Genomic DNA, 27,412 nt, shown 5'->3' with positions numbered 1-27,412 from the left:
GATTCAGGACGAGTTTCATTGTGAAGTAGTTTGAGCTAGGTGTTGAAGAAAGGTGTAATTTTAACAGGTGGAGATGCTGTGGGGGTAGAGAGGTAGGGACCAAAGAGCACTTTGGATGGAGGGGGAAACTTCAAGGCAAGTTTAAGAAAACAGCTAGGAATCCAAACTCATCTGAACATTGTGACTGTCTAGGGTTTTAGCACAGATAGGGCTAGATTATGGAGAACCTTAGATGTTAGGATTAGGAATCTGGACGTGAAAAGCAGAAACAGTGGCAATTTTTGAACAAGGCTGTGATACACACACATTACTTCAGGGAGAATTATCTGGTACTATGGTGCAGAATTTTTTGAGATCAGAAGATACTGGTAACAAGAATCCATGTAAGTTATTGCAATATCTTTGTATGAGGACACAAAGGAAGCAGTGGATATGAGGGATGTCTTGAGCCATTTCTGGGACTTGGAAACTTGTAAGTGCGGGAGAAGTAGAAGGATGGTTTTGATAGTGAGAAGTGAGAAGAATAACAAAACTTGGAAAGCTGGGAGAAGGAGCTTGTTTTTGTAGGAAAGGTGGTGGGTTCCATCTTGGATATAAAGTGCTGAGGGGATAAATGGAAACATGGAGCAGGCGATTGGAAATACGGCCTTGATCTTGAAAAGAGAGTTGGTTGGGAATTGTCACGTACAGCTGGATAGAGAGCCACAGAAGAGCTCAGATCTCTGAGGGAGTGTGGATAGTGGACGATGCCCAAAGCAGAATCCGGTGGACTTAGGTCCTCAAGAACTGGGAGAGGGACAGGGATAAGAAAATGGAGTAGGAGGAGTAGGTGGAATGCCAGGATGGGTGTTGCATCAGAGGAGTGGAGAGGTGCCACTGTGTGCAGTGGAAGGACTGGCCAGTGGTGTAGCACGCCACAGGAGGTGGAGAAGAATTCACCTGGGGCCACTCGACGTGGCGATCACCCCATCGTGTTGCGTGGCCCCTGAGAGGGCTGTGTAGAGTGGGGTGAGTCAATGGAGACAGAAGGCTGGGGACCATTCTCATGAAGAGTTTGATACAGAAAGGAAAGAGAAGAGAAGACAGTAGATTGAAATTTTTGTTTTGAAGTTGACTAATTCTTCAGTGCCTAAATAGCACACGTGACTTCGCGTGTCAGGGTGTCTCCTGTTCTCCCCTCCCCACCACAGTGGGTGGAAAGAGGAACATCATCTAGATCTTGATTTCAGGATTCATTCTTTGGTCCGTTGCTTGTGTCTGACTTGGCGATGCCTTTGGCTCTGCCTGTGGCCTCTCCTGGCAACCTGTGAGGTCGGACACAAATGTGAGTAGTTGGGTGGCTGCCCAAAGCCGTTTGGCTCCCCTACGTTTGGAACACGTACTAGTTCCCATCTCAGTCTCCACTCAGCGGGAAGAAATCAGTCCCTGACTTTGAAATTTCAGAGGTTATACATTTGCAGAATATGAAATCAGCGTATCGTTGATTTTTGTCTTACCTCACAGGATTCCTTTAAACTCTACTAGAGAATGGGTACACTGGGTTGTGAAAATTTAGTCTCTCCAGGGTTTTTTCTAGAAAAATGTAAGTATGCCCAAACCCCAAAGGAATGGAATATTTTACATCAGTGCTTTCTGTGATAATAAACAAAAACAACACACACAACAACAAACAACAAGCCAGACAAACTCTAGAGTTTCAGATGGAAATGATCTCATCAGTCTAAATGAAGGGCATATTCTAACTCTTATTTCCTTTCACACCTCCGTCTGTGGCTTCTACAACATAATCAGCTTGGTCTCAAGTGAGTTATGAAATGGATGTAAGAAGAGGTAACTTGGATTAATATTTTTCCCTCAGTGGAATTCACTTCCTCATTCTCATATTTAAATAGCTGTGTTATACTTAAATGGCCCTGAGCTATGTTTCTCCAGAGCTCTTTAGAGATTTAGAAGTGTTATAGTACTCTTTCACATTTTTATAGAACTTTAGTTGTTGAAATGCTTAGATAGCCATTAATTTCATTTGAGCTCACAACAATCTGTATGATAGGCAGTGCAAGTATGATCATTAAGCCCATTATTGAAGATAAAGGAACTGAGATTCCGAGTGAGTGGTTAATTAACTAGCCCATGGTCACATAGGTTGTGAGCAGCAGATTCAAGACTGAAGGTCAAGTTTCCCAGCTCCAAATTCATTACTTTTTCTTTTTTTAAAAAAATTAATTAATTTATTTATTTTTGGCTGCGTTGGGTCTTCGTTGCTGCACATGGGCTTTCTCTAGTTGTGGCAAGCCAGGGCTACTCTTTGTTGTGGTGCATGGGCTTTTCACTGCAGTGGCTTCTCTTTGTTGCGGAGCACGAGCTCTAGGTGCGCGGGCTCAGTAGTTGTGGCTTGCAGGCTCTAGAGCTCAGGCTCAGTAGTTGTGGCGCACAGGCTTAGTTGCTCCGTGGCATGTGGGATCTTCCCGGATCAGGGCTCGAACCTCTGTCCCCTGCATTGGCAGGTGGATTCTTAACCACTGTACCTCCAGGGAAGTCCCTCATTATTTATTCCATTATGCTTTGGGTGGCATTTTTGACATTAGCATTTTCTTTCATTCTTAAGCACTTCAGCGTATAAGCTTCGTAAAACATCATGGTTTCTGGTAGTTCATTGATTGTGGAGGGCCAGGAGCAAGAAACCACAGACTTTAAATGACAGTTACTCTTATTGGAGGTTTGGCCTTTATTGAATGGAGGTCGTTTGTTAAGGGAAGGTATACATTGATATAAGAGGCTTGCCAGTCTTTCAAAAAATGGAAGCTTCTGGGCTCCTTGGGGATGGCTAATGATGATGGTTATGGAGGAGTTTGCAAATGTGAAGTACTTTATAAATCCTGGAGTAGTGGCAGTGGACTGTGTACTGGGGAGAGATTTTTGCATCTGATATTCTTTGGGAACTGCTGCTTTTGGCGCACTCTGGTTTTATAAATAAGCCTGTTTTGCTTCTCTTTTAGAAACGGTCTGTTGTCTAGCTTCATGGTGGTTTTCTGTACGTGTGAACTTGTGCTTTAGTTAAATTAAACACTTATGCTACTGCAAAACTGAATATAGTAACGTTGCCAATAACTTAGCTCTCAATAGTCTTTAAATATTCTTAACCCTGGGAGCTGGCCCAAGCAATAGCTTATTCTTTTTCCTGTACCACTCAGCATATAAATCCTGAATTACTGCTGACCAAAGATATGTAAAGTACAAATCAATGAGCATTTTGTTTCTGTATGTTAGGGAATGAGATAGTGAGTGAAAGAAAACCCCTGGATGAGGGCTTAAAAATATTGTCAGTGTTCTATGGATTAATGGAGCTGAGGCTGCTGTTTTATTCATTTGTTGACCACCATGTCTTTACACTGCACTGAAAGGGTTTTTTTTAACAGCTTTATGAGGTATAATTCACATATCAATGATTCATCCATTTATTATTTAATTCTATTTTTTTGTGGAGAACAAGTGGTTTGCCTTATTTTTTTTAATTGAAGTAAAATTGGCTTGCAATATTAGTTTCAAGCGTACAACATAGTGATTCTATATTTTTGTATAACCATTGTATGCTTATCTGAAACCATATAAGATTATTTCAATATTATTGACTGTATTCCTTATGCCATACATTACATCCCCGTGACTTAACTATTTTATAACTGGAAGCTTTGTACTTCTTAATCCCCTTCACCTATTTCACCTAGTTCTCCCCATCCCGCTCCCCTCTGGTGAACACCAGTTTTTTTCTCTTTATCTATGAGTCTGTTTCTGTCTTGTTTTGTTTGTTCATTTGTTTTGTTTGTTTAGATTCCACATATAAGTGAAATCATGTGATATTTTTGTTTGACTTATTTTACTTAGCATAATGCCCTCTAGGTCCACCCAAGTTGTCACAAATGGCAAGATTTCTTTCTTTTTTTATGGCTGAGTAATATTCCATTATATTTTGTGTATATATATATATACATACGTGTGTATATATACATATATATGTGTATACACACACACACACACACACACACACATATATATTGATGGCACTTAGGTTGCTCCCATAGTTTGGCTGTTGTAAATAATGCTATAATGAATGTTGGGGTGCATATATCTTTCTGAATTAGTGTTTTCATTTTCTTTGGATAAATACCCAGAAGTAGAATTGCTGGATCATATGGTAGTTTTATTTTTGGGAACCTGCATACTGTTTTCCACAGTGGCTGTGCCAGTTTACATTCCCAGAAACAGTGTACAAGGGTTCCCTTTTCTCCACATCCTTGATAACATTTGTTATTTGTTGTCTTTTTGATAGTAGCCATCTGACAGGTGTGAGTTGTATCTCACTGGGGGTTTGACTTGCATTTCCTTGATGATTAGTGAGGTCGAACATCTTTTCACGTGCCTCTTGGCCATCTGTATGTCTTCTTTGGAAAAATTTCTGTTCAGTTCCTCTGTCTATTTCTTAATCGGATTTTTTTTTTTGATATTGAGTTGTATGAGTTCTTTATGTAGTTTGGACATTAACCCCTTGTTTTGTAATAGGCACGGGGAGGGCGCGCAGCCATTAGCACAAGACCCATAGCACCAATGGTCAGCTTCAACAGTGGTCCTCACGGCAGAAAGTGCAGTGAGAGGCAGATCAAGGCCTTCTCCCCGGGGGCCTCCAGTCCCTCCAGCATCGGGGTGGTGGGTGAGCTGGGTGGCCTGGGGACAGGCTGGGGGCTGTGTCCTGAAGGGCTCTAGAGCTCTTACCAAGGCCTCCCATTGGCTGGGCCCAGGCCTTGAAGAAGCAGCGAACCTCTCTCGCATCCCTTCCTCTGTGACCTAATGCCTGCAGTGGTCTGCATGGGTCGCAGTCCATGGAGGTCTCAGCAACTGGAGTATACGGACACTGCCGTTAAGGTAACATATTCAACCAGCTTTAGTCTCTCCTTTCAAGTTTTAAAAATTAGTCCAGCTTAGATCAGTTGTCTCCCCCTAGGAGGTGGCCAGAGGTCAGGGTTAAGGTGTAAGGAATCTGCACATCATTACTTCAGGTCCACCTCTGTGGCTGGGGCTATTCTCAAAGAAGGGCAGCTGTTGTGAGCTGGGAATTCACCTGATGGGTATTTGCTACAACGTGTATTCCTATTGATCCTATACAAATGGTTCTTTGCAGTTTAAATGAAAAGCCTGAGGGTCGGCTGGGTCCTGGGTGCCTGGCTTCCTCAGTGATGATGGCTGGGGAGGGTCTGGGGACCTGGCCCTGAGGGTGCCACCATCTGAGATCTGCTACCTCAGCCAGGCCTGGGCACTGGTGGGAGGACCCAGACTGGGTACTGGACGAACACTCCCAGGCCAGGGTATCCAGCTGCTCAGGGATCCCCTCCTCTTAGCCAGGGACTAAACCTCAGAGGGTGAAAGTTGAGCCTTGGGACCTTGCCCTTTTCTGTCAGAACAAAGAATAACATGTGTTTTGGTGGAGGGTTACAGGAACATTGTGACCAACACGTGACCTGACCTCAAGAACAAAGGATCTGACACCAAGAAGTTTGCAACAACTAACCACATCCCTCCCTCACCTTCCCTATAAAAGGGCTTTGCTGAAAGCTTTCGGGGAGTTTGGTGGTTTTTAAGGCATGAGCCACCCATATACTTTCATAACCCTGCAATAAACCTTTCTCTGCTCCAAACTCTGACGTTTTGGTATTGTTTGACCTCACTGTGTGTCGGGCACATGGACTTGCATTAGGTAACAGTTGGACATATCATTTGCATATATCTTCTCCCATTTAGTAGGTTGTCTTTTCGTTTTGTTGATGGTTTCCTTCACTGTGCAAAAGCTTTTTTAGTTTTATGTAGTCCCATTTGTTTATTTTTGCTTTTGTTTCCATTGTCTGAGGATTCAGATCCAAAAAATATTGCTAAGACCAATGTCAAAGAGCATACTGCCTATGTTTTCTTCTAGGAGATTTATGGTTTCAGATCTTACATATAAGTCTTTAATCCATTTTGAGTTTATTTTTGTATATGGGGTAGGAAAGTGATCTAATTTCATTCTTTTGCATGTAGCTGTCCAGTTCTCCCACTACCATTTATTGAAGGGGCTGTCTTTTCCATTGTATAGTCTTGCCTCCTTTGTGATAGATTAATTGACCATGTAAGTGTGGGTTTATTTCTGGGATTTCTGTTCTGTTCCACTGATCTGTGTGTCTGTTTTTGTGCCAGTACCATACTGTTTTGATTACTGTAGCTTTGTAGTATAGTTTGAAGCCAGGGAGCATGATACCTCCATCTTTCCTCTTCTTTCTCAAGTTTGCTTTTTCTGTTCAGGGTCTGTTGTGGTTCCATACAAATTTTAGGATTATTTTTTCTAGTTCTGTGAAAAATGCCATGGATATTTTGATAAGAATTGCATTGAATCTGTAGATTGCTTTGGGTAGTATGGACATTTTAACAATATTAATTCTTCCAATTCATGAGCATGGTGTAGCTTTTCATTTATTTGTGTCATCTTTAATTTCATTCCTCTTTATCTTACGGTTTTCAGAGTACAGGTGTTTCACCTCCCTGGTTAAATTTATTCCTAGGCATTTTATTCCTTTTGATGTAATTGTAAATGGGGTAGTTTTAAAAATTTCTCTTTCTGATAGTTCATTATGAATGTGTAGAAATGCTACAGATTTCTGTATATTAATTTTGTATCCTGCAACTTTACTGAACAATTTACCCACTTAAAGTATACAATTTAATGATTTGGGGTATATTACTTTTTGAAAATTGTGGTAAAATGTATATAACATAAAATTTGCCTTTTTAACTTTTTAATGTACAATTCAGTGGCATTAATCCATTACCTTCATAATTATGTACAAATGTCACCACTATCTTCAAAAGGTTTTCATCACCCTGAACAGAAACTCTCATTAAACAATAACTCCACCTGAAAGGATTTCTGACTATGCTTTGGTAACTACCTTCAGCTGTATGTAAGGCTTTTCAGGAAGATTTTGTTTAGTTTCTTCTTTTAGAGGAAGTTTATTCTTTTAGGGGAAGGTCCATGTAGTCATGACACAGGCTGGTTCCCCTCAGGAAGCAGCCTCTGTGATGAGTGTATAGGACACTGTTAGGGAATCTCTCAGGGTGAGCACTTGGGGGGAGGAGGAGGAGGCAGAACTGGGCAGAAGGAGAAGATGGGCTTCACTGCAGTCATAAGGCCTCCTACCTAGTGGGAATTCTGGGATTTTCTGAGGTGTAGGGCAACAAGGATGGGTCTTTTTTTTTTTTTTTTTTGGCCATGCTGTGCAGCATGCAGGATCTTAGTTCCCCAACCAGGAATAGAACCCATGCCCCCTGCATTAGAGGCGCAGAGTCTTAAGCACTGGACCACCAGGGAAGTCCCAAGGATGGGTCTTTGTATCTTCATATCCTCCAGTCGTAGGAGGCAGCAGGCCCAAGAAGGGACATGAGCTTAAATTAGTTAACTCTTATCAACCAAGGGCAATTTGAGAGAGGGCTGACAGCCAAGGGCTGTGAGCCAGCAGCGTTCCCAGCAGCTGGGGGATGGAATCTTTGGTCAGTGGTTCCAAACATTGCTGCCCACTGAATCACCTGGGCATCCTCAAAAATGCTATGCCTGCTTAAACTGATGTGGGGTGAGAAGCGGGTGTCAGGAGTTTGAAATGAACAGTGGTTTGGGAATGCCTGCTCTTACTCCTGAAGAGGTGTAAACAGAGTCTGCACCGCTGTGGGAAATGGCTGAGTTTTGGAGTCAGGAAAATTTGAACGTGGCTCAACATTTTCCTAACCCTGTGGGTTCTTATTTATGTTCTGCTGATAACACTTTGCTGCCAGGGTGTTAAACATGTGAATGGGTGGGCATTTGGGTGGGAGGGCACTTAACAATTGAATACGAAAACAGTGAACACTTCCATGAAAATTTGGTAAAAAACAAGGATGTGTTATTCACAAAGAAGAAATTTAAATGATCTTTAAACATTTTAAAGTGTATTGTCTTAATATATTATCGTTCATGTCTGAAGAAATGAAAATTAAGACTGTATGTGATATAGTACTCAGTGATGGTGAAGGTGGTGGCTGGAGACATTTCTATACTCTTGGTGTGGGTATACATTGGTATAACATTTATGGTGGGACATGCAGCAATATGCATAGAAGTTCTTTAAAACTGAATGTCTTGGACTTCCCTGGTGGCGCAGTGGTTAAGTATCTGCCTGTCAGTGCAGAGGACATGGGTTTGAGCCCTGGTCTGGGAAGATCCCACATGCCGTGGAGCAACTAAGCCCATGCGCCACAACTACTGAGCCTGCGCTCTAGAGCCCACGAGCCACAACTACTGAGCCCACGTGCCACAACTACTGAAGCCTGCACGCCTAGAGCCTGTGCTCTGCAACAAGAGAAGCCACCGCAATGAGAAGCCCGTGCACCGCAACAAAGAGTGGCCCCTGCTGGCCGCAACTGGAGAAAGCCCTCACTCAGCAATGAAGACCCAACACAGCCGAAAATAAATTTAAAAAAAAAAAAAATGAATGTCTTTTGACATAACAAACCTAACTCTGGAAGTTTATCCTGATGAAGTAACCGGTAAGTGTGCAAAGACGTGTGCATAAAGGTATCAATGCTGAGGCTTGTTGACAATGATGGAAAATTGGGAGCAGCATAAATGCTCATCAGTAGGGACTGGTTAAATAAGTTATGGTACATACCTATTCTGGAACTATATAGTCATTAAAAATACTGTAGGTGTACATGTGTTCACGGAGGAAGGTAGCTACCATGTACTTTGTGTGTGTGTGTGTGTGTGTGTGTGTTACGCGGGCCTCTCACTGTTGTGGCCTCTCCCGCTGCAGAGCACAGGCTCCGGACGCGCAGGCTCAGCAGCCATGGCTCACGGGCCCAGCTGCTCCGCGGCATGTGGGATCTTCCCGGACCGGGGCACGAACCCGTGTCCCCTGCATCGGCAGGCAGACTGACTCCCAACCACTGCGCCACCAGGGAAGCCTGCTACCCTGTACTTTTAAGTGAGAGAAGCACTTAACAAAACAGCATGAGCTATTTTTGCATTAAAATCATATTTGCATTGAATATGCCTGTAAGAAGAATACTAGATGTTAACAGTAAAGTGTTTTCCCCCCTGAGTAAAAGAAATACAGGTGAATTTTACTCTCCCTCATACCTCTCCATAATATTTAGACTTTAGAATGCATTACCCATAAGTGAATTTAATATTTGTGTGTTAATTTTATATTCATGAAAAACATGGAGCCATTTCCAAAAATGACATATTTCCATAATTATACATACGTACATGCATATATATACATACATATATGTGTGTGTGGTATATGTGTATCTCTACCTATCTGTCCAGCAGTCTACAAGGGTATGGTCTATAATCCAGTTAGTGGTTATCCCTAGAATTTATAGGTCATGGGTGACTTTTACTTTCTTTCTTATGCTTATTTACAGATTTTTATAAAAAGATTGTATCACTTATAATAAGAAATGAAAAATTAGCTTTTATATTCCAGTGTGCTTGCCTAACCTAGTTTCCCAGCCACTCTTTAAACTGTGCTTTGCATCTGTTTCACGTGGAGGTCCTTCGGTTAGCATTTCTTTCTCCATCTCCATCTTTCTTCTTGCCTTCTTATTTAAATAATCACTATTATGTGTTGAAGAGTTGTGTGCTTTACCAAATTAGGGGCATTTATTCTGACTTTCCCATTTGTTATCAAACGTTGTATTTTCACTTTATTCATCTATCTCTCATTTTTCCCCTTTAAGTTTGACCTTTACATGAGACATTTCCAAGCATAGCGTTTGTCATCTACCATTATGCTTTTGATTCATCTATTAAATGGTGATGTGTCCTCCAGAAACACTGATATTAAATTAAGTCGTTCCATAGTTGCTCTTAGGAAGAGCTTTGGGGTTATTGAATTTACCAGGCAGGTAGGATATGCAAAAGAGAAATGCATGGGAAGCTTCCGGCAGGCCGAGGCTCTTCCATGTGTCTGACAAATCTCATTCATCCCTTTAGGGCCCTAAATTACATACACATCACCTCCTCTGTCACACCAACTTGACTCCTCAGGGTAAGCTGGTGATAACTTCTCCCATGTGTTTTTTTTTTTTTTTTTTTTTTTTTTTTTGTGGTATGCGGGCCTCTCACTGTTGTGGCCTCTCCCGTTGCGGGGCACAGGCTCCGGATGCGCAGGCTCAGCGGCCATGGCTCACGGGCCCAGCCGCTCCGCGGCACGTGGGATCTTCCCGGACCGGGGCACGAACCTGCGACCCCTGCATCGGCAGGCGGATTCTCAACCACTGCGCCACCAGGGAAGCCCCTCCCATGTGTTTTTTATGGCCCTTCTTAAGTTTTATTGTAAGTAGTTGTAGATGGCCGTCATCCCATTAGACTTCCAGTTAGGAAACGTGGTAGCCATCCACCAAGATGGCCCCCAGTGATCCTCACCTCCTGGTATTCACGCCTTTGAAAATCGATTACTACAGAAGTGATGGTTTGTCAGGTCCAAGATTAGGTTATAAGTGACTGCAGTTTCCATGTTGGGCTCTTTCTCTTGGACCACTCATTCTATGGAAAGCCAGCTGCCGGGCTGGGAAAATAGGCAACGCATGGAGAGAGACTCAGTCTCGTGGCAGCAGCTAATAAAAAACGGCGGCTGGCAACAACCATGGGAGTCAGTTTAGAAGCAGATCTTCCCCTTGTTGAGCCTTTAGCTGTTACAGACTCTGCCCATCAGCTTGATTGCAACTCACGGGAGACCCTGAGCTGAAACCAATCTGTCTTAACTTTAGGCTCCCAATTTCTGATCCTCAGAAAGCATGTGAGACAATAGACGCTTATTGTTTTAATCAGGGTGGCTTATTCCACAGCAATAGGTAACTAATAAGATTTTGGTAGTAGAAGTGGGGTGCTGATGTAACGAAACACTAAAATGTGGTAGTGGCCTTGAATCTTGGCAGCGTGCAGTGGAAAACGCTGTAAGGACTTTGAGGAACAGGTTAATAAAAGCGTAACGTGCCTTGAATACACTGTCTATAGAAGTTTGGACTTTCAGGAGGCCGCCAGTGAAGGCTTACAGGAAAATAACACTGGGAACTGGGAAAGGGAGAGTCTGTTATGCAGTGGCAAAATATTTAGCAATACTGGTGCCTGCAGTAGTGTGGAAAATAAAAAATGTACCTAATGAACTAGGTGATACAGTTAAGGAGATTTCTAACTGAGGTGTTGAAAGTGCCTTCTGTTTTTTTCCTGTTGCTTAGAGTAAAATTGCAGGAAGAGAGAAGCTGAAGGCAGAAGCAGTCAGCAAAAGAGAGCCAGGACTAGCTGTTTCTGAAGATTTGCAGCAAGAAGTGGCTCCTAAGCAAAGATCAAATTTGGGCCACTTTTAGGAAAACAAGCTCCAAAGGTGAAGCCAAGGGTGTGACTATAAAATCTTTTCTTAAGATCTCACAAAATCCAAGATGATGTCTCAGAGTACCAAGCAGCCAGCCAAAAAGCCCTCTAAAGAGATTAAGGGTTTGTCTTCACAGATCCACTTGATCAAACAAGAGCGCTGGGCTTCCTTGGTGGCGCAGTGGTTGAGGATCCGCCTGCCGATGCAGGAGACACGGGTTCGTGCCCCGGTCCGGGAAGATCCCACATGCCGCGGAGCAACTAAGTCCGTGAGCCATGGCCGCTAGGCCTGCGCGTCCGGAGCCTGTGCTCCGCAAGGGGAGAGGCCACAACAGTGAGAGGCCCGCATACCGCAAAAAACAAACAAACAAACAAACAAAAAACAAACAAGAGCGCTTCTTGGAGGCTCAAGGACACGGTACCCCAGCAAAAGCCCAGGGTGAGGAAGGACCGAATGCACAGGGATTGGTGGGTGGGGCTTTTGTCTAATGGAATGAATCCTAAAAGAAGTCACAGAAGACCTTCAGAGTTTTTAAGAGTCATATTTGGAGAGGCGCCATCAGCTTGAAATGAAAGGAACATAGAACAAAATGAAGAGAGGTCTTTGGACCCCCAGGTATCAACAAGTAGGAGGCAAGCTGAGGAAACTACTCCTCTGCAAACGTGTTTTACTCTTCATGAAAATGGAAAGATGATGGAGAGGCCAAAACTAGGAGCCTGGAGGGTGGCGTTAGGGGCACAGAGAACTATTCTCAGACCTCACCTCTAGACCAAATCAAGGAACATCTGCTCGGCAGGATTTTAGAATTGCTACCCCTACGTGCTCCTCTTTACCCCCTTTGTGAGCAGGAGTGTTTATAGCGGTTATCCTCTGCTTGTCCCACCACTGCGTGTTGAGTGTGTGTGTCGCTTGAGTGACAGGTGTCTACAGATTGAGAGGAGCCATACATCAGAGACTATACGGAAGAAGTCTCATCTGTACTTAGACGTGATCTAGATGACAAGCGTGTAGACGTGGAACTGATGCTGTGATGGGATGAGACTTTTAGGGACCGTGGGAGAGGTTAGCGTATGTTGCATGTAGGAGGGATGTAAATCCTCGGGAGCCGGAGGGTAGGCTGTGGTAGGCACCCCCCAAGACAGCCCACCATGAGCCCTGACTCTTGGCATCCCCTCCTCTTCCCACATTGTACTAGAGACGGTCTTTGTGACCAGCAGTGGAAGTGATGGTATGTCACTTTGAGATTAGTGTATTAGAGACTGTGGCTTCCATTTGGGGAATGTTCTTGATCTCTTACTCTCTTGGATGACTTGCCGTGGGGGAATGCCAGCTGCCATATGTTGAGGATGTGCAGGCAGCCACGGGGAGAGCTGTGCACAGGGAAGAACTTCCAGCCTGTAGCTGCATGCGAGAGCTTTCTTAGGAGCATACCTCTAGCTCTAGTCAAGGCTTCAGATGAAGGAGCCCCAGCTGACACCTCAACTACAGCCTCATGGGACACTGCATAGAAGAGAGTTCACGTAGCAGGCCTGAAAGTGCCATCCTTAGAAAGTCCTGCTTGCAAGATTGGCTCTTGGTTGGCATCTGGGAGCTTGGATTTAGGGAGGGTTCTCACCATTCTCTAACTGATGGTGAGGGTGGTTGACTGTCCCTGAACTGTGCAAGCGTATTTTTATCATGAACACCTGCTTCTATCTGGAAGTCTGGAATTTTGGTATGTGCTAGACAGCGGGTGGGTATGTGAACAGCCACCAATAGAAACCTCGGGCACTGAGTCTCTGATGAGCTTCCCTGGTAGAGAACACTTCACAACTTGTAGTCACAATACGATGCTGGGGAATTAAGCCTGTCCTGTGTGACTTGGTAGGGAGAGGACTCTTGGTAGCTCGTGCCTGGTTTCCTACGGACTGCACTCCAGGCACCCTTTGCCGATTTTGCTGTAATAAATCAGAGCCATAAGTAACACCATATGTGAGTCCTGTGCGCCATTCTAGTGGTCACTGACCCTGGCGGACCCCCAACACAGAGACCCTGAGCCAGAGCCACCTCCTCTGAAACTGTGAGATAACTGTTGTTTTGTTATTTTAAGCCACTGAGTTTTAAGAATAGTTTTAATCCACACAGCCGTAGATAAACTAATTCAGGAAGCCAGTCATTTCTCTCTCCCCAGCATTTAGCTTAGTGTCTGGAACATAGGTGTTAAGGAAATATTTGTTGAGTGAATTGATATTTCTACCTTTGAAGAATTTTATAGCCCATCCGGCTGCTTTGCGGGAAATCGCGCTCCTGGGTCGGTATAAGGAAGCAGGCTTCCCTTCCTGTTCCTTTGTCTGGAAGAACCAGTCCCAGAGGCAGCCGCCTGCCTTACAGTTGTCAGTTCTGCCATCTTCCTTTCTGGATGAGGTCCACATGTATGAGAAGTAGTGTGTGGCCATCAGACCATGCTTCGTCTCTGTTCCTCACTTCTTAGGTCCCCTGATTTTTTTTTTCTCTCTCGTATGCCTTGGTGATGATAACTATTCTTACCATTGAAATAAAACCTTCTGAAAAATTAATTAACAAATGTTTCAGGACCTTATAAGATGCTAACATTTCTCTACTGAGCCTTGCCTCTTTATCATATTATTGCCTGCATAGAAGTTGAGACAAATGAACTTTTCTTGTTTCACATTGTCCCCTCCTCTGCACAGTATCTCAGAATAGACTTATATACGAAGATAGCAACCATAGCTTTGATGTGGGAGAAGAACCTAAAATATATACTAGAAGTAGACTTCCTTGAGGAGTTATTTACAGTTTCTTAGAGAAGTATTTTAATCAAAGGGTGTGTCTGTTCTCGTGTGTGGGTATGTGTGTGTGCGCACACACACACACACACACACACAACCGTATTGATTCCTGTGGTAGTTATCAGAATGTTTCCCTCTCTTCAAATCTCCTTCAGTCTTAGCAGATGACCTTGATTCCTGTTTTCCTGATAATTTCAAGGGGATCTAATAGGATCTCTCTCATTTGATCTCCTTTCCACCTAATTAGAAAATTTTCCTCCTCTTTTATCAAAAACTCGTCTATCCTTCTTTCAAAAGGTCCCCTCTCCAGCCCGTCCTCCCTCTTCTTGAATGTGTCATCTGTTTTTCTGCTTTTCATGCCTGCATTTCTTCCTCTTTCTACGGGTTTCTATAAGGATGCTCAGGTTTCTCCAACACTAAATAGAACAGCCGTCCTTTCCCTTAGACTTGCTTTCTCTCGGAGCTGGACTTCTGTGCATTTCCTTTACTCTCCCGCCACGCTTACGATCATTCCCTTGTGCTGGCAGCCTTCGACTTCCTCATCATCCATCCCCTGCTCCCCACTTAAAACACTTTCCACTCTGAAATGCCCTCCAAGGTATTTTAGTGACCAAGTCTGTTGACCCTCCACCCCCCAACCCCACGCAGATTGTTGACCTTTCTAAAGTATTTTTTCTATTGCTTTAATTTACAGTTGTCAGCTTCTGTCATCTTCCGTTTTGGATGAGGTCCATGTGTATAAGAATTAGTGTGTAGCCATCAGGTTTTACCTTCATCTTGTTTGTCTCGGAGGCAGTTTCGTGAGTGGTAAAGAGCTTGGATCACAATTTGAATTGTGACTCAACTATTTACCAGCTGTGTGACTTTGGGCAGGTTTGTGAACCTGGGAATGTCTCATTTACCCTCATCTGTAAATTGAGGATAAAAGTATTACCCACATGGCTGTATCGTTGTGAAGACTAAATGAGTTAGTACGTGGGAAATACTTAACAGTGCCTGGCGTAGAGTAAGCAAACAAGAAACTTCAGCCTTTATTGCCAGTCGAGTCCCTTGTCGAGTAAGCGAGGTTAATCATCAAATAGCTCCTGTAAAATGAAGCGTGGATACGTTCTTCAGTAAGATGAATTATGTATTAAAGACTCTGTTTTACCAGTTTCAATGGCCAGGAGCCATGAACACGGCAGTCTCAACCTGTGGGAGTTTATAGGGATAGTATGTAATCTTGCACATTTAAAAGGTGAGTTGGAGCCCTTTTGTAGGCAGAATTCTACAGCGACAAATGAGGGGAGAATTAAAGCCTTCTTAGAAGAAATTTGTCATTGGTTTTGTGAACAGCATACTTAATTTACCCCACACTTGATGAGGGCAGGGACGCGGCTGTTTCAGGTCACCAGTTGTATACCAGTCCTGTACTCGGCCATGGTAGGCACTCCATAAATAGTCGTGAACAAAGTACACATTTGTTTTTTGGTTTTGTTTTTTTTTGTTTGTTTGTTTTTTTTTTGTGGTACGCAGGCCTCTCACTGTTGTGGCCTCTCCCGTTATGGGGCACAGGCTCAGCGGCCATGGCTCATGGGCCTAGCCACTCCCCGGCATGTGGGATCTTCCCAGACCAGGGCACGAACCCGCGTCCCCTGCATTGGCAAGCGGACTCTCAACCACTGCGCCACCCGGGAAGCCCTAAGTACACATTTGTGAACAAACATGTCTGTGCTTTGTTGAATGTAAGTTGTACACATAATGCAGGCTTTGTGTGATGAACTGACTGTGGACAAGGGAACTCTTGTCCACAGAGTGGGATGGGGGCTTGCAGGCTTTTCTTCTGATGTTCATTGGACTTGAGGGTGAGCAGCTTCAGAAACCATGCAGGCAACGTTTGCTGCTTGGGCATGCCTCCCTCTAAGCCGATCAGGTTCTCTGATTCCTCCGCCATCCCCTTGTGGTGCCCTGTCCTTATCGCAGCTGCTGGATCTGATCTCACTGTGAAAATAGTGTGTCCTTTCTACTGACCCATGGGGTTCAGTGTTTGATTAACAAGTTTCTGAGTTTCTGAGCCAAACACCTAGGTAAGTCCCCCCCCCCCCCGATGCTGGGAGGATCTGCAGTAATTTACAACCACTGCATGAGCCTTGTGTTGAATGGCATGCTCTTTGTAAGGGTGTGGTGTCATTTTTAATGCTAGTTCCAACATCGCTCCTAGCTGTGCGGTGTGTTGACTCCCAGACTAGATGACATTGGCAGTCAGGAGAGGAGTGACTTTAGTTGCCACTGCTGCATTAAAGAAAAATCAGATTTACAGTATAAATGGATTTTGCTCTCTTCAAACTAGTGACCTTGGGATAGATGTAATCCTTCGATGCTTCCATTGATGTTGCTATTGCCCCAAACATTTCTGGAATCCTTCTTTTTAAGTTGTCTTCTGAGCCTGTGGCATATTCTTGGGAATATTTTCAAGTCTGACAAATATTCATTCTTTGTAGGAGGCTTTGATTTTTGGAAAAAGGAGAGTCGCTGGCATTGAGTCCAGCAGCTGAGGTGGGTGATGGGGCCAGGGAGCACTGGTCCTGTCCAAGGCAACGTAGGATTTTAGACGTCTTTTCATTATGTCATAAGACTGGTATGTTTTTTGTTCTGAACAGTGTTTCTTTTAAAAATAATGTTTCAAATTATAAACATATCAAGCCTATAGAACACTCTGGGACTCTGTATGACAGACAGGTGTATTTCCAGCACTGATGTTTAAATGGATGCTAACTTTTTTTTCCCAAGCAAATTAGTTTGTGAAATGAAAACTATGGTGTGAGCTTAAGCTTAAACGATGCAGGTTAAACGTTAACCAGCTCAGACCACAAACCAGATGTGAAGATGATCCCAGCTGTGCCTGGGTCAGTGTTGCACTGGAAAAAAGGAGTCCAGGTGACTGAGTCTGCATTCTCTGGCTCAGCAGGGAGTTTTATTTTTTTATTTTTTTATTTTTTTAAGACTTGTATGCCTCCCAAACAAGCTGGGTATAAATTTAATTCTTCATTAAAATACGGGCAAAAAACTCAATTTTTACCTAATTTCCAAATTATAGAAAATTTTAGATATTCATATTTGTGATCGGATGCTATTTGCTCTATTTGTTGGCATGTGTTCTTTCTTCTTTCTCCAAAAAAATACATTTTAGGTATTCCTAAAACCCTACCCTGCCCCGTGCCCATCTGCACCCACCTTCCCTCTGTGGTCACACCTCTGCCAATCCCAGGTGTGTCTAGGCCTTTTGGAGGGAGTGTTTTAAAATGGACATGAATTGTATTATACTGTGTGTTTCCCTCCGACATTTTTTTGGAGATTTATCCATGTCGATTTGTTTAACTGCTCTATAGTATTTCACCTTCAGAATTGTTTTGGCCATACCAGGCTCTTTACACTTTAAAATATATTTCAGGAATGTGGAGCCCTGTTTTGCTTTGTTGGAATTACTCAGACGTTTTACAGATACATTATGAAAATTTGTCGTCTTACGATAATGGGTCTTCTCACCCACAAACATGTTATACTGTGTTTATTTAGTTCTCTTTTAATGTCCTTCAATAGAATTTCCCAATTTTTGGTATACTTTTCTTACATATCTTTATTGAGGGAATTCGTAAGTATCCCATACCCTGTATTTCTGTTGCTTTTTTTTTTTTAACTGTAGCAAAGGCATATCCTAGCTTTATTAAAGAGACTGCGCTACAGTCAATATAAAAACACAAAAACTCCCATCAGTTTAATAATAATAAAAACCCCCCAAAATGGAAAACGGAGGGGGTAGGGAAGAGACCCCTGGGCCAGGGTCATGGGGAGCCGTGCTCATGGCAGCAGGCCTGGCTGCAGGGCCCCCCGGTATTGCTGTTGCTACGAGGTTGGAGGTCAGCGATTGTCCTGTGGGAGCCATCGTTCACCTGGGTCGAGGACCCTTACTTTTTCTGGGGTGTGCTCAAGCTTCTGCATGCCCCGGATCTTGTCCAACAGGCCAGAGATGAAGACCTCAGTGGGTTTGTAACAGTCCACCAGTGGCTCCTTGACCAGCTCGGGTATTATCGCCCTCCACGTCCAGGAGTTATCCACATAAGTCTCCAGCTCCGGGATCTCCTCTTCCTGGCAGTCGTAGAGGTGAATGAGCTGCTCCAGGATCCACTCCTCAAGGTTGAGGCTCTTCCGTAGCTCCTTGCGTTCCTACTTGACCGTGACCTTCCCTTGGCGCCTCATTGGGCCCTCATCGTCCGTGGTGCCCGGGCCCTCGCCTGCGGCCCCAAGGCGTCTCCGAAAGTAGATGCTGGGCCCTGGGCCGCCACTGCCCGGACCAGGGGCCGGAGCAGCCAATGCTGCGCCCACAGCAGGGCCGCTGTCCGCCCTGGCTGCTGCTGGGGCCACGTGCGTGCGTCGGTGCCCTCCGTGTGCCGCCCCCTCCGGGAGGGCTGCCGGCTGGCTACCGGCTGCTGGCTCGGCTTAGCCCGTGTGCTTGGCTCAGCCTGGCTACGCGGAGAGGGCCCCGGGGGCAGCTGCAGCATGCGGAGCCCCCCGGCCGGCCCTGGCCTGGTCACGGCCCCTGTGTTTGTACTGTTAATGGCATCTTTTTATTATGTTTTCCTGTTGTTGCTAGTGCATAGGAACATTACTTGTTTTTGTATATCTTGCTGAACTCTCATTTATTTTCATGGTTTATCTGTAGATAGTCTTGCATTTCCTATGCATATGGATATATAACTTCTTGATAATGACAGATTTTTTTTTTTAAGTTTGTGTGACTAAGGGAAAACCGTTTTTCTACTGACAACACGTGCGTGGATTTTCCACACATTTCAATTTTCTGTGGACCAACTGGATGGCCTACAATTTAACTCAATTCTGGCATTATCGACCTGGAGTTAGCACAGACCCCTCAAGACTGCCCCCTTTTCAGATGCCAATCACAAGTCGGGGCTTCCCATACTTTTGACTAGTAGGTTCCCGTGACCCCCTCCTGAGTTCGATAATTTGCTAGAATGGTGCGCAGATCTCAGGAAAGCACTGTACTTACTATCACTGGTTTATTATAGGGATACAACTTAGGAACAGCCAAATGGAAGAGATGTATAGGGCAAGATATGGGGAGAGGGGTACACGGGGCTTCCATGCCCTCTCCAGGCACGCCACCCTCGCAGCACCTCATGTGGTCACCTACCCAGAAGCTCTCCAAAGCCTGTCTTTTATGGTTTTTGTGGAGGTTTCATTACATAGGCATGATTGATTAAATTATTGGCCATTGGTGATTGAACTCAATCTCCAGCCCCTCTCTCCTCTCCTCTGGTAACCAGCTTCATTTGCCAGGAGTCACCTCATTAGCATAAATTCACCTGTGGTTAAAAGGGACTTATTATGAATAGCAAAAGACACTCTGTCTCACCCCTATCACTCAGGAAATTCCAGGGGTTTTAGGAGCTCTGTGCTAGGAACCCAGGATGAAGACCAGATACATGTATTTTATTATATTGCAGTAACTTTCACTTATTTTTCTTGAATTAGTGTATTGGCTTGGACTTCCACTCTAATACCTGTTTTTGTAAATAAAGTTTTATTGAAACACAGCCACACTCTTATTGTCTCTGGTTCCTTCTGCATTACAACAGCACAGTTGACTACTTGGAACAGAGACTTTCTAGTTTGCAAAGCCTAAAGTATTTGCTATCAGGCCCTTTACAGAAAGTTTGTGAACCCCCTCAACAGTGTTGAACACAGGAAGTGATAGTAACCTTTCTTGTCTCATTACTGACTTTAAAAGGAGAGATTATAGTGCTGTGCCATTAAGAATGACGCTATCCATAGGCTGGTTAGCGTGTGCCCTTTATTGGGTTAAGAAAGTGTCTTTCTCGTCTTAGATCTGTAAGAAAGGTTTTCTTGTTTTGCCGAATTTTTTTATTTTTAAGAAATCATAAATTAATGTTGAGTTTTATCAAATGTGTTTTTGGCATCTGTGACTGGTTTTTCTCTCCTTTTAAACATACCCAATTATATTCTCTTTCAGAGTTTTTCTATTATTTCCAGTTCTTAGGGGCTGGATTCCTCCGGTTCACTGTGCTTTTATCACTTGTGAGCTTCCTGGGTCTGACTTTTCTAATTGTCTGTAGCATGGGTTGTGGGAGTTTTGCTCTCATTTTTCCCATGCCCATCGTTGGCCCAGGACCAATTTTTATGCTAATTTCTTAGGTTGGGCATTTCCAGACTGTAGCCTAAATTTGTACCCCAAATGCTCCAGAGGCAGAGGTATGAGTTTCAAATTTTGCAGGAAGCTTTTAATTCTCCTCTCCTGAAGCCAGAGATAGACAAGCTAGCTGAGCTTGTAGGGAAATACTTTTCAGCCCATTTTTCCTGCGGTTGCAGCTCTTTGCAGGGCCTCACTTTGGGCAGCACCCTCCTCTCTCGGGCAGGACTCACGGGCTTAGCCTCCTGTTCCCATGTGCTAGTTGACATCTACACCCTTACTTCCCCTGGATCAATGCTTATTCTATTCCTTCCTCTGCCCTGTGGTCACCTTCGGCCCCAGGAGTGGCTGCCCAGTTGATTCCTCTGCTTACTTCTGGTTTTCAGTTGAGGCTTTGTTTCTGGCACCTGGTAATTTCCTATTCTTTATTGCAGGTTCAAGTATGCATTTAAAAAATTATTGTATCTGGATTTTTTGATGATGGCCATTCTGACCGGTGTGAGATGATATCTCATTGTAGTTTTGATTATCATTTCTCTAATGATTAATGATGTTGAGCATTCTTTCATGTGTTTGTTGGCAATCTGTATATCTTCTTTGGAGAAATGTCTGTTTAGGTCTTCTGCCCATTTTTGGATTGGGTTGTTTGTTTTTTTGTTATTGAGCTGCATGAGCTGCTTGTAAATCTTGGAGATTAATCCTTTGTCAGTTGCTTCATTTGCAAATATTTTCTCCCATTCTGAGGGTTGTCTTTTGGTCTTGTTTATGGTATCCTTTGCTGTGCAAAAGCTTTTAAGTTTCATTAGGTTCCATTTGTTTATTTTTGTTTTTATTTCCATTTCTCTAGAAGGTGGATCAAAAAGGATCTTGCTGTGATTTATGTCATAGAGTGTTCTGCCTGTGTTTTCCTCTAAGAGTTTGATAGTGTCTGGCCTTACATTTAGGTCTTGAATCCATTTTGAGTTTATTTTTGTGTATGGTGTTAGGGAGTGTTCTAATTTCATACTTTTACATGTATCTGTCCAGTTTTCCCAGCACCACTTATTGAAGAGGCTGTCTTCTCTCCACTGTATATTCTTGCCTCCTTTATCAAAGGTAACATGACCATATGTGCGTGGGTTTATCTCTGGTCTTTCTGTCCTTTTCCATTGATCTATATTTCTGTTTTTGTGCCAGTACCATACTGTCTTGATTACTGTAGCTTTGTAGTATAGTCTGAAGTCAGGGAGCCTGATTCCTCCAGCTCCATTTTTCGTTCTCAAGATTACTTTGGCTATTCGGGGTCTTTTGTGTTTCCATACAAATTGTGAAATTTTTTGTTCTAATTCCATGAAAAATGCCAGTGGTTGTTTGATAGGGATTGCATTGAATCTGAAGATTGCTTTGGGTAGTAGAGTCATTTTCACAATGTTGATTCTTCCAATCCAAGAACATGGTATATCTCTCCATCTATTTGTATCATCTTTAATTTCTTTCATCACTACTGGGCATATACCCTGAGAAAACCATAATTCAAAAAGAGTCATGTATCAAAATGTTCATTGCAGCTCTATTTACAATAGCCAGGACATGGAAGCAACCTAAGTGTCCATCATCGGATGAATGGATAAAGAAGATGTAGCACATATATACAATGGAATATTACTCAGCCATAAAAAGAAATGAAATTGAGTTATTTGTAGTGAGGTGGATGGACCTAGAGTCTGTCATACAGAGTGAAGTAAGTCAGAAAGAGAAAAACAAATACCATATGCTAACACATATATATGGAATCTAAGAAAAAAAAAATGGTCATGAAGAACCTAGGGGTAAGATGGGAATAAAGACACAGACCTACTAGAGAATGGACTTGAGGATATGGGGACGGGGAAGGGTAAGCTGGGACAAAGTGAGAGAGTGGCATGGACATATATACACTACCAAACGTAAAGTAGATAGGTAGTGGGAAGCAGCTGCATAGCACAGGGAGATCAGCTCGGTGGTTTGTGACCACCTAGAGGGGTGGGATAGGGAGAGTGGGAGGGAGGGAGATGCAAGAGGGAAGAGATATGGGGATATATGTATAACTGATTCACTTTGTTATAAAGCAGAAACTAACACACCATTATAAAGCAATTATACTCCAATAGAGATGTTAAAAAAAAAGGCATTAATGATGATAATAATAGCTACTCAAAAAAATTATTGTATCTGATATTTCTAGGTGCTTATAGCAGGAATGTTTGAATGTGTATGTCATCTTAGCTCAACATCTTGCTGAAATGAGAGATCGCCATTTAAATGCAATTTCAGGATTCAACACCCAAAAGCAAAACAAAACCCAGTAAAACAGAAAGCAAAACCCCAAACTGAATCCCTAAACGAACTAACCATGAACCAGGCGGCACGCAGGGTCCTCTGATATTAGCTCATGCAATTCTTACGAAGACCCCGTAACTCTTTGCCAATGGAGAACTTGAGTAACTGGCCTAGCAGTTTGTCAGGGGCAGAGCCAGGCAAGGAACTCAGCTTTATCTGACATTCCCTCCTCTTGAACATCGGTAACACTTAAGTGTGAAGTGTGCCCGTTCTCAAGGTGACTAATGTGAAGGTCAATGCTATTTTCCATCTCATATTCCTAATATATTTACACAATTGTCTCACCTGGTAATCCAGAATACAGTCGTGATTTTGTTTGTCTATGAGAATTTGCAGTTTTGCGTGAGTTTAAATTAAAGAAAAATCTGAAAAGCAGTTGCCTAGGGGCTATTAATAGTTGCAGAAAGGAGCGTGAGGACACTTCCTTCTGAGCACAGTAGAGCTCCAGGGAATTAATAGGGACCCATTGTTTTCCATGTTGACTTTTGAGAAATGTACCTTACTCCCAGTCTGCTGAAACATGTTTTAAGGATGTATTGTCATGCATGTAGTTTCTGGAAGGCCACAGACAAGTGAATTTTTATATCCCCTCTTGGTTCATTTGCTCATCCTCTGAAATCAAGGCCTCTGCAAAGATGGAGTCAGTGGTCATTGTAGTTTGTGATTAGGAGTTGCAGGTGGCTGACATTTTAGTCTCAGTTAATGGCTGAGGATGGACCCCAGGGCACTTCACCTTGTTCCCAATCTAATTTAGCAGCACAATCTTAATTTGAGTTAAAAAGTAGCCTTAGGTATTTTTGCTTGGTGCTTGCAGGAGCATTCTGGAACGCTGTATGTTACCTGATGCTACCTGAGAGGAGGTGCTTGGGCAGACATGGCTTCTCTGAGCCCTCACCTACATGGGGGAGGTTGAGAAGTGGCAGAAGTTCTATTCTACCAGCAACATAGACCTGTCTCACTATGAAGTTGTGTTAATGACTTTGCCAAGAATTTTCCCAGTGCACAGTAGGCGTATTTGCTGGAGGAGCTGATCTTGCAGTCCCTGTATATCTGGAGCAGTCAGTTATGAATCTGCTAATTAGCTTGATGTTTGGTCTCCCAGCTAAGTGAGCTCTTGTGAACTCTGCCAGAATCTGGATTTCCAAATGATCTGATGAGAGGAAAGGGAAAGATTGGGCCAAAGAGGCCATTACAAGTTAATTTCATATAATCAGAAGTTTACTCAGTTCTAACGCCTGCCTTTTCTGTTGCCACAAAATACCCATTCTTCCCCTTTCATAGCTGCTGACCCATCTGTGGGTGAACTGGTTTTGCCTCCCTTTTTTGTTTTCAGTATTAGCGCTTGTAAAAGCCTCTGGCCACATGGTGCAAGGTGTGGCCTCCCCAGGGGCACATCTCACCTCTCTTCCCTGCCTTAAAAGGAGGCCCAAATTTCTGATCTTGGAGAGTCTGTTAATTCTTCCTTTTCCTGGTGAGTACGTGGGAGTGTTCCAAGGTTCAGCACTTCCCATCTGCCTTTCTCTTTACAATTTTTTGAGATATTCACCAATAAATGCTAATATTTACTGAACATGTTTTATATGCGAGACACTTTTAAAAGCACTTTAATAACAACACTAATATTACTGAGTATCTACTGTGTGCCAGGCACTGCCCTAGGCACCGAGGATGTAGAACAAGCAAAACAAAGGTCGTCCCTCCTGGAGCACATGTTTTATTAGGCAGACAGCCAAACAGTACAACCCATCAGTAAACAAACATACACTATGTCAGATAGTTACACATGTGCTCTGAAGGAGAAGTGGGGGGATGTGACAGTGCGTGTAGGAGCTGGCCAGGGAAGGCCTCTCTGATGGGAGGAGAACAGAGGCTCCAAGGAAATGAAGGAATAAGCCTACTGGGCCCCAGATCTCCTCCTCCCTAGGTCTTGCTGACTCAGACAGAGCCAATGGCATGGGGGGCCCCTCCCTCCCATCTCTGCTCTCTGCTCATGGCACCACTTTCTCCCAGAACCCAGCCTCTAGGCCCGAGTCCCCACCCATCCCTCCTCTTTCCTCATCCAATCGCCAGACCTCAGTGACTTTCTTTGGAAATCTCTGTGGCATCCCTTCTACTGCCTTTGTGGAAAGGAAACCCCTGCCAGCTGAGTGCTTTGCCGGTCCGTTTTAGAATGACTGTAACCGCCTCCTAAGTGTTCTCTCTGGGCTGCTAGCCTCTCTTCTCACCAATCTGTCACCGCCCAAGTGCTGGCACATACATGCCATCGTTTGGGTGCTTATTCCAGGCAGGGCACTGGATCCCCATAGGAGCTTTATTATTATTATTATTATTATCATCCCCATTTTACAGATGAGGAAACAGACTCCCTCAAGGTCACTCACTGATCCAATAAGTGGTTAAGTCAGAATTTGAACTCAGGTCCCACTGAATCCACAGACCTCTTCTAGCCAGGAACCCAAGCTGCCTCTGCCCTGCCCTTGTGTGTATCAAGACCCTGCTTTGATCGCTCCTTTGCTTAGAAATCTTTCATCCTTCCCATCATCTGTGGGAGAAAGTCCAGCCATTTTGAAATAGTTTTCAAAGCCTTTCATAACTGGACCACGCTTCACCTGTCTCCCCGTTTTATATCTGAGTTCTCTCTTGTAACAACCTCTGCCGGGCACACACAGATGTGTCCCGCTGGCAGACACGGCTACACCTGTGCTCACAGGTGGGTGCTTTTTCACTCCCTCTGTGTTAACTCACTCTCCACGCCCCAGCTCAGACTGCATCCTCTCTTACCTTCATTTGTGTCCATCTTTACCTCCAGCCTCCACCTAGTTAGGAGGAGTGTCCTGCCTGTCTTAAGCTAATCCTGATGTCATAGGATGCACTGGGCCATCCTTTGAGCACCTGTAGCTCTCTTAGTTCTGATTCCCAACTGGCCATTCCCGTTGATTTCCTTAGTACTTTCCCACAATGTGATCCTAAAATATTGAGAAAACCTATATGTCCAAAATGAGTATAACTTTCTAAGTAAGTGTCTTGGAAGATACATACTTATTTCACTAAACCTTCTCAGAGCTCAGAACACATTTGGAGGAGCCCCATTTGCTAAAACTGCCTTCCAGCTACACAAGAAAGCCAATTTCCGTCTTTAATAACTGTGACTCATTTTTGGACCCACAATGACACGAATCCAGTTCACTCACCCATCTGAATCATCAGTAGGGACTCCATTTAAAATTAGACAATTTTCCTAAATCAAATCCATCCTCAAGAGATTAAAAGTAGATGTCCACTAGAATGTGCCCTGGGGAGTTCTGAAAATGTTGGTTTAAAATGTCAGGGGCTGAAACTAGGAGAAAAGCAGGACTGGAATGTTCCTCTTATTTCTTAATTCATTGTCCCTCCCTTACCTGCTTCTTAGTGGAAGAAAAGGCAGAAAAGGAAGCATGGGAAGGAAAAGGGGAACTAATCAGAGGCAGTTAGAAGCACGGGAAGCAGTTAAAACTCACAAAAAAAGAAAATGAACAAAATTTTCTCCGAATCCAAGCCTTCCTTAGGGAAGGATGGAGCAGGAAATTTCATTCTGAAAATGGAATGAGAGCTGGTCCGGTGCAATTGGAAAGGTGAGTATAGAGGCAGGAGGAATGAGGTAGAAAGACCTAGGGACCCTGGAGCAAAGCCATTTATTTGCAAATAATTCTCCAGAGGTAAGGGAGGGGGTGGCATAGAGGGGGAGGCTGCGGAGTAGAGGGCTTGATCCAAGCTGGATCTTCTTCACTCTCTGGTTACGTGCAGCTCCTCTACTCAGCCGTTGTGTCAACAATGAGCTCGCTGAGGGCTGCCACTGAATTTTATTCTATACATGATGTACATCCAGCACTTAGCACTTGTCTGGCCCCTAGTAAGGACTCAGTACATATTTGCTGAGTGAATAATACAAAATACTTTGTTGCTGGAAGAGGTTAAGGCTAATTCTGCGCTGTCATTTCTGGTAGCGGCCACCAGGTGGTGCCTTCCTAAGAGCAGAGGAGAAAATAAGATCTTGAGTCTTGGGTGGAAGGCTTCAGAGAAGCCTTAGGTCTCACCCGGAACCCTCACCCGAGCGGGTGCCCTCCAGCGACTCATCACACTTTCTTATTCCTCTGTTGAATGTGCCTGCAGAGTTCAGACACGTGGGTAGAACCAACTTTCTCTACTTGGAGTCAGTTTCGCAGGAGGCCCACAAAAACCTTTCAGAAGGTTTCATTTACGGCTCAACTTTGCGATGTGAGACCAGTTCCGCCCCAGACCTGTGCTCTGTCATGTGGGTTCCCGTTGTTCCCAATTACCCCCTGTTCTTCAGGAGAATGTCTACTCCCATGGATCCTGTATTTTCTCTGAAATTCTCCCCCAAAGTCATTTATGGCTTCACACCCAGCTCTGGCAGCCTGTGGGTTGAAGTGCACGGCAGCCCTGCCTACTTTAAGCTGCTGCCTGATGAGTCCCTACACTGTGCCTGTGGTTTATATGTTCACATTCTCAGAACAGTTCCACAAGATGCGCAGAAAGCAGAACAGCAGCTCAGCAGGCTTAGGCAGCCTTCCCAGAGTGACACAGCCAGTCCATGGGAGAGAGGACTCAAGCCCAGGGCCAGCTGC

The 27,412-nt window shown here is 43.9% G+C and overlaps 1 protein-coding gene and 1 pseudogene across 9 annotated transcripts in view; one reads left to right on the top strand and one right to left on the bottom strand.

Annotated features, from left to right (window-relative positions):
- The window catches only part of RGS6 (regulator of G protein signaling 6), a 574,222-nt gene that overhangs the window by 68,528 nt on the left and 478,282 nt on the right, over positions 1 to 27,412 (top strand). The gene's annotated exons all lie outside the window — the stretch shown is intronic.
- Positions 18,119 to 25,584, bottom strand: LOC136793726 (protein phosphatase 1 regulatory subunit 14B pseudogene; annotated as a pseudogene).

Source organism: Kogia breviceps, chromosome 3, assembly GCF_026419965.1.
Source record: "Kogia breviceps isolate mKogBre1 chromosome 3, mKogBre1 haplotype 1, whole genome shotgun sequence".
Lineage (NCBI taxonomy): Eukaryota > Metazoa > Chordata > Mammalia > Artiodactyla > Physeteridae > Kogia > Kogia breviceps.
This window is presented reverse-complemented; position numbering and strand designations above follow the sequence as displayed.